This window comes from Polistes fuscatus, unplaced genomic scaffold, assembly GCF_010416935.1.
Source record: "Polistes fuscatus isolate 324 unplaced genomic scaffold, CU_Pfus_HIC Scaffold6, whole genome shotgun sequence".
Classification (NCBI taxonomy): Eukaryota; Metazoa; Arthropoda; class Insecta; order Hymenoptera; family Vespidae; genus Polistes; species Polistes fuscatus.
In genome coordinates this window covers 9,215,957-9,223,851 of record NW_025113140.1, presented here as the reverse complement: position 1 = coordinate 9,223,851, position 7,895 = coordinate 9,215,957, and positions in this window count along the sequence as shown.

Here is a 7,895-nt window from a genome sequence, read left to right as displayed (position 1 = left end):
ACCTGAGAGAATTCGAAAATTAATTGAGCGAAAAGAAAAAAAGTTTGTCAAACGAATCTAGGAAAGAAAAATGATAGAGATGACGTTGTATCGTTGCGAACACATAAACTCTCTGTTTCACTGATTAAGAGTATCATTATCGCATATCGTTAACAAGCTAGTGGCCCATCCACTTTTATCAAATTTTTCATAGGAGATAAACATTATTCGCGAAAGAAATTAGGGTGATCGTTAACGAAATTTTCACGAGTACACCCACCACCACCACCAACACCTTCAAAATAATTAAGAAAAAGGTGTTGACACTCGCCCGATTAATATATATTTATTCATTATAATAATATTCCAAGCGCAATTAAATAATATTATTCAAAACGATTCTATTTGATTAATTATATTTAATTATTTAATTGTATTTTTTGTTGTTTTTTTTTTTTTTTTTTTTTAAGAACGAAAGAAAATATTTATTCGTTTCGTATCAACTCGTTGACAAAAATATTTCTCGTGTTGGCGAAATTATTATTTATTATTAATTTAATTGGACGGGGGTAGGGGAAAAGGGTGTTGTCACTAATTATTTGCAAATTAACGACCACTCTAATATTTAGAAATATTTCTCGTTGGATCTTTTAAGGACATCGATAATGAACTCTCTCCTGACGACGATTTATTCAAATTAGTATACGAGACATTACGTATACACATTTATTATTATTATTATTATTATTATTATTATATATTAATTAATTAATTAATTATTATTACTTCTCTGTCTATCCACGTGTAACGCGTTTCATTCGTGTGAAGTGTGAACAATGTCCATATTCGCAAACTCTGATGGTTGTAAAGATAGGCTTTTTAAAAAACAAAAGGAAGAAAAAAAAAGCAAGAAAACGTAAAAAAAAGGGTTTATTCATTCCCTTTAAGCGCACTTCACATTATTCCTTTGTCAATCGTGATCAGTGTTGCGCGAACATAATAAATCCTAATCTCGATATACTTCGTAAATATTAATTATAAATATTAGCGTAATTACACGTAATATATGAATAAATAAAAGCGTATTTACGCGCATTTGATGAAGGGAAAAAAAGTTAAGGTAAAAAAAAAAAAAGGTTGAGACGAATAAAATGATGAACGACGAAACGTAATTGATTACTTTCATTATTTGATTAATTAAAATACGATAAAATAGTTTAATAAATTAATAATAATAATATATTAACAATATTATGTTGTGTTTTTAATAAGTTTTCTTTTTTTCTTTTTTACTTCTACATAAATTCACGAGATTGTGTTGTATTTATATAGAATTTTATATATTTAAATTTATTATTCGATTCTCTATGAACGTAAGTGTGGTTTACGAACGACGATGTTTCAATTATTAATGATAATATATCTGTAAATACACGTAAATTAAATCTATCGTGTATTATTTCAATGTTATTATAAATTAGATAATCGATTTGCGATATTTTTTTTTTTGTGATCTCTGACTAACTAAGCTAGCTTTTTAAATAATAATCGTTGCTTTCGTACACACGGGGGCTCGTGGAAAAAAATGATAATTCGATAATTTAGTGGATAATAAAAAGTGGAATCTAACGGATCGTATGAGAGGGAAAAAAATAAGAGAAATCAATTTTTTTCCCAATTTCGGTATGATAATAATTTTCGTCCCACGACACACACACACACACTGTGTTATTTTTTTGTAACATATCGTGTAAATAAATATATATTCTACGCGTATGTGTCGTTTCAAATCGAAGAAATATTTCAAACATATTTTGTAATGTTTTAACTTCGATTCGATGATATTTTCAATCAAAATGAACGCTGTCAGTTCGGATGATCATTTATCGAAAGACCTAATCGAATAATCTCTCTCAGTATTGATAGTTTTTAAAATTATTATTACATTTCTTAGAAATATATATATATATATGTGCACAAGTCTTCGTGGCTCAAGTGGTAGAGCGTTTTTGCGGTATGCGAAAGGTCCTGGGTTCGAATCCCCCGGGCCTCTCGATTTTGTTAAACAATTGAAGCTCGAATTTTTTGGGAGAGTTCTTCGAACGAACAAATGCGTCAGGGTTGTGTCATTAAATAATATATATATATATGCATGCACGTGCTAATAATTATGACAATGGATTAAGTCAACAAATTTGTGTATAATTTATGAAAATAATTATTTATAAAATCAATCATTATATATATAAACAAATTTGTTTATTCTTTCTCGAAATAATCCACTATCATAAATTACCAGTACATGTGTATGTGTTTATTATATATAAATATTATATATAAAATACAAATACAAGAAAGAAAAGATCTGGAAAAGAAAAAAATGATGATGTTTAAACGACGTTTTCTACGATATTATTCCTGATTTTGACGTTTCCTATTTTTATTTTCTTTCGACACTTATAAACAACACAAAAGAAATAAAGATTAACGATCGAAGTTCATAATTTTGTGGGATGATATTTGTAAATGCGAATGATAAAACGCGTTTAAATGTACACAGCGTATGTGCCTGTACGTGCGATGCGTGTATGTGTGTGTATATGTGTGTCTTTAAATACAGTTACATGTATTACACTTATTAATATCTTACACACACACACACACACATTAAACACGTGCGTATACATACGCTATATATATATTATATATATGTAATATTTACATTATCGATATATGAAATATAAAATATGAACCTCTGTCTTCCAAGTGCATATTAAAGTTACAGAAAAAAAAAAAAAGAAAATAAAAAAGAAAAAAGTTCGTGTGTAAATATATTATATGAAAAAATATCGTATGGAAAAAATTTAAAATAAATATATTTAGGTCGTTCGAAAAGTAATTTCGTTTTTCTCGCAAAGACATTTCGAACAAAATCGCGTTTACCGATTAACTTATTTTTCATTTGAAACGTTCAAAATCATTTAACGTTCCACCAACGAATGCGTTCAAGCGCGTGATTTAGAATACGTGTTTTTAGAGTAGTAAATTGTTTTTATTTTTTTTTTTAGACATAAGAGAAATGGAAAATCAAAGCTAACATTTTCGTCGTATTTTCTTTTTTCCTTATCCTAAATTATGAATCAAAATTCACGACAAAAATGGGAGAACAAAATTAAGAAAGAGAAATAGTCAGACAAAAAAAGTCGAATTTATTTAATTAAATTATTCGTTGAATTTAAAAAAAAAAAATATGAAATAAATCTTCATTCATTTTACGAACGAATAAAACGAAATTCATTTTTCTATAGTCTTAACCTATGCCAGTCGTCAATTCGCGATCGATCGTTAACGTTGGTCGCGTTAACAAAAAAAAAAAAAATAATAATAATAATAATAATAATAACAATAATACAATAATAATAATAATTATGGTATAATTGAGAAAAGAGGAAGAAAAAGAGATAAAGGCACTATAATGAAAAGAAAGGAAAAGAATAAGAAAAATTATACGATTAATAAAATCGAAAAGATTTACAGAAATGTTCAACAACATCATTATAATCATTGTTATTATTATCTTCGAGAACAATTAAGTGGCGTTTATTATATTACATTGAATATTATAAAAATGTATTTTTGTGCGCTAAAAAGTCAATCCTATCTTTAAAATTAATTAGCGACACGAGTAACGATAATTAAATAGCGATTTAATGAAAAGACTAGAAGAAGAAAAAAAATGAAAAAGAAAAAAAGAAAATAAAAATAAAAACAACACATCATAATAATAATAATAATAATAATAATAATAATAATAATAATAATAATAAAAATTAATTCAATTTTCCGAATAAAATGATTATTAATCGTTGTAAGTGATTATATTATCTTGTGCGGTTAACAAACACTTTGTTATCGTATAAATAATCTCGAGTAGAAAATCGTTGATAGAACAAAAAAAAAAAAACAATTTATGAAAGCCAACAAGACGAGGAGAATAGTCAACGATAAATGAAAAAAATAATCTCGTCAGAGATATTAAAATATTTCTAAATCTTATTACCCTTTCCTTCGTCCTTCCTCGCTGTTTGTTACAACTCGTGAAATAAAAAAGAAAAAAAAAAACAGGAACAAAGTTATGGGAAAGATATGGGAAAGATACGGTGAAAAATGGCATCAAGCTAATCTATAAGAAAGTTGTGAAATTAAAATATTTCAAACGAGTTTCACGCAGTCTATCTCGAAATATTTTATTATTCCAACGAATGATTTTAATTAGAATAATATTCGGACAATGGGTAGATTGTCGACTAACTATGTTCGGGGAGAATTTCAATAAAACAATTATTTCAATTGTCGAAGTGGTCAAGTAATTATACATCCTATCAAAAAAAAATTGTATGATATCGATAAAACAAAAATAAAGGCTGTTATACAAGTTCACTAATACAATAATCATCTTACACCTATCTATATATTATATTTTTATTTCATAAAATGTTTAATAATTTTATTATACAACGTTATAGAAACGTATCAAAATTTGCTTGTTATTTTTTTTCGTCTATTTCATACAAAATATTCGATTAAGAATAATATTAACAATAATAACATGAAAATGATAAGAGTATATTATTCGATAATATAATATCACGGTAAACATTATTTGCCTATTATTATTTTCCTATTATTATTATTATTATTATTATTATTATTATTATTCCAAAATTTACAATTGGGAATTGCATCTCGTAGGTATTATTTATTCTTCGTAAGGATTTGTTCGGTGGTTGTATGTTTTTGTAGACAGATGTGTACCTATATGTTGCTACCGATTTAGGGAGAAGGGTGGGAGTTTAGTAAGAGAGCTTGAAACGACATAATAATTTTGCGTCGTGCTGTGGAAAAAGGGCGTGAAAAGTACAGTCAAGCAGGCTTATACAAGGACCAAGGGAACCCTCCGCCCTTTTTTTTTGCGCAACGAGTATACACATACACACATACGCACACAAACACACACATAGGAAAACCGTCTTCCTTTCCCTCTATTTTATTCTACAACCAATGCTGCTGCCAATGGTTCATTGTCGTAATGTCCATTGAAAAAAATTTCCCAAAGTAAATCTGGACCAGTAAGGGACTCCGGAGTCCCTTTTATTGTCATCGACGACTAAACCCATCGACTCGCGCGCCTCCGGGTAGTCCGAGCATTTGGACAAATCGCTATTCTCCTATCTTATAAGATGGAGATTTAAAAGCCGCTTAAAATTTGAGTCTTAAGTTACCTACGGAGTCATCGTTCATTTTATTTTATTCTAATAATCGCTAGGTCCCAATACGCGCGGCAAAGTTGCAAAATGATCGCTGCCAATTTTCTTCTTTTTTTCTTTTTTACTTTTTTTCTCACCAAAAGATCACACGTTCCGTCCAGACACGTTTGTTCCACGTTTCAGATTTGATTTCGAATGACAAATAAATATCCCATCGATGCATTGAACAATATTATATGACCTAATTATCGAATAATTTTTCTAAAAAATTTGACAGATCGAATATTTTGTTCCACGTTTCAGATTTGATTTCGAATGACAAATAATTATCCCATCGATGCATTGAACAATATATTATATATGACCTAATTATCGAATAATTTTTCTAAACGGTTTGACAAATCGAATATTTTTGTTCCACGTTTCAGATTTGATTTCGAATGACAAATAATTATCCCTTCGATGCATTGAATAATATATTATATATAACCCAATTATCGAATAATTTTTCTAAACGGTTTGACAAATCGAATATTTTATTCCACGTTTCAGATTTGATTTCGAATGACAAATAATTATTCCATCGATACATTGAACAATATTATATGACCTAATTATCGAATAATTTTTCTAAACGATTTGACAGATCGAATATTTTGTTCCACGTTTCAGATTTGATTTCGAATGACAAATAATTATCCTATCGATGCATTGAACAATATTATATGACCTAATTATCGAATAATTTTTCTAAAAAATTTGACAGATCGAATATTTTGTTCCACGTTTCAGATTTGATTTCGAATGACAAATAATTATCCTATCGATGCATTGAACAATATATTATATGTGACCTAATTATCGAATAATTTATCACCTAACGATACGAACGTGTTTGTTTATTTCGTAATCCAAAAAAAAAAGAAAAGAAATAGAACAAAAATCAAAAAAAGGAAGAAGAAACGATACGCGTTAGGACTGGGGACGTTTATTAACTCTATTTTACTGGTCGGGATGTCACACGTGACATAACTTACGCTTGGACAGCACGTCCTGGTAAAAGGCTTGCATAAGGCGGCCGTATATAACAGGCCCGGTAACGTTATGGTGTTACGCAGCGGATGGTAGAGTGGCATGGTGTCCAGTGACTCCCATGTCGGCTTGTTATCCGGACCGCCCCATCGTTATCTGCAATTACCCCAAAACAGCCCCTAGTTTATAAATTATAGGCCACCCCCTCTGCCGCTCAAGACCCACTATTCACCCCCTATGCCACCCAGTTCTACCATTTTCCAGCCTCCTCTATTCCACCCCCGTTTCACTTCACCTCACCTCACCTCACCTAATCTAACCTAACCTAAACCTCATCGTCCTGAATTTTCCATGCTTTAATGTTAAAAACATCAAAGACGTGAGATATTAATTCTAACAAACTGATTAATATCAATATTATTACAACAATCATTTTCTTCGTCTCGTTTTTTCAAACCCGCTCTAACATCGATTTTATTAAAAATTAATATTATTATAAATAAAACGAAGATATGCGATAAATTTGTAGTTTAGTTTTCTTTTTTTATAAAAGAGACCCATAACATAAGAGGTTTAACGCTAAACCCCTTTAATCTGAACGCACGGTCGAATGATTTGCCTCCTGTAATTTGTAAATGATGTGTGATGTGATTTGTCAAACAAATTCGTTTGAAAAGGTATACAAAAAATGTTGTATTATTCATTTCTAAATGAAATAAAGTATTATATTTTTCCCCATAAAGCATCCCCATTGAACCCATAATCACGGGTTCAAATCTTATTGTATTACGTTAAAACAAATGTTCCTTTTTTGTAAAAAGAGGTCGTTTGACCACCGTTCGTGGTAAGAATAGAAATACAAGGTTCGATAGGTTATGGTGTTAACCTAGAGATCTAAACAAAGATAAGTTAATTGTAATATCTTATTTTAAAAAAAGAAAATGTTTCACACCTCGTTGAATGGGGATACCGCCGACGGCAAAACAATCCACACGGGGTGTCCATTTGGTTAGAAATCCTCGAATGGGAAAAGATTTTTTTTTTCTACCTGAAAATCCATTTATCTCTTTCACTCTTTCTCATCTATTATTCTTAAGAACCTTGCGAAGAATACGATTCAATGGGACAAATGGTATTTCGACACACAAAAGCTGAACAACAACGGAGAAGAAGACAGAAAAGTAAAGCTTGCGGTTTCCAACCATGCTTTTCATACTGTCCAACGTTACAAGATATATTAAAGGATATAATATTAAAGGATGATCTAAAATAAATAAAACGGTAACAGATACGAGTGTTAAAAGTTGAAACCTTCCAGTTTTTGGATTTTTCTTTTTAAAACGGTGGCAGAAAGGGGGGAGGGGGGGTTGCCAGTCCTAAATAAACAAGTATCGTTTTCAGGACTTGGCAAAAGTCAAAAACGTATTAGTGAAATTTGATTTATTTTGACGCGTTCATAAAAGAAAATAAATTTTGATCGAAGAGAGAAAGAGAGATAGAAAAAGAAAGGAAGGAAGGGAAGGGAAGGAAGGGATGAAAGGAAGGAAGGGAAGGGATCATCATCGGTGGTTCTTGGAGGAAGACTATAAATAATAATTCTCAGTGTTATGACGCGAT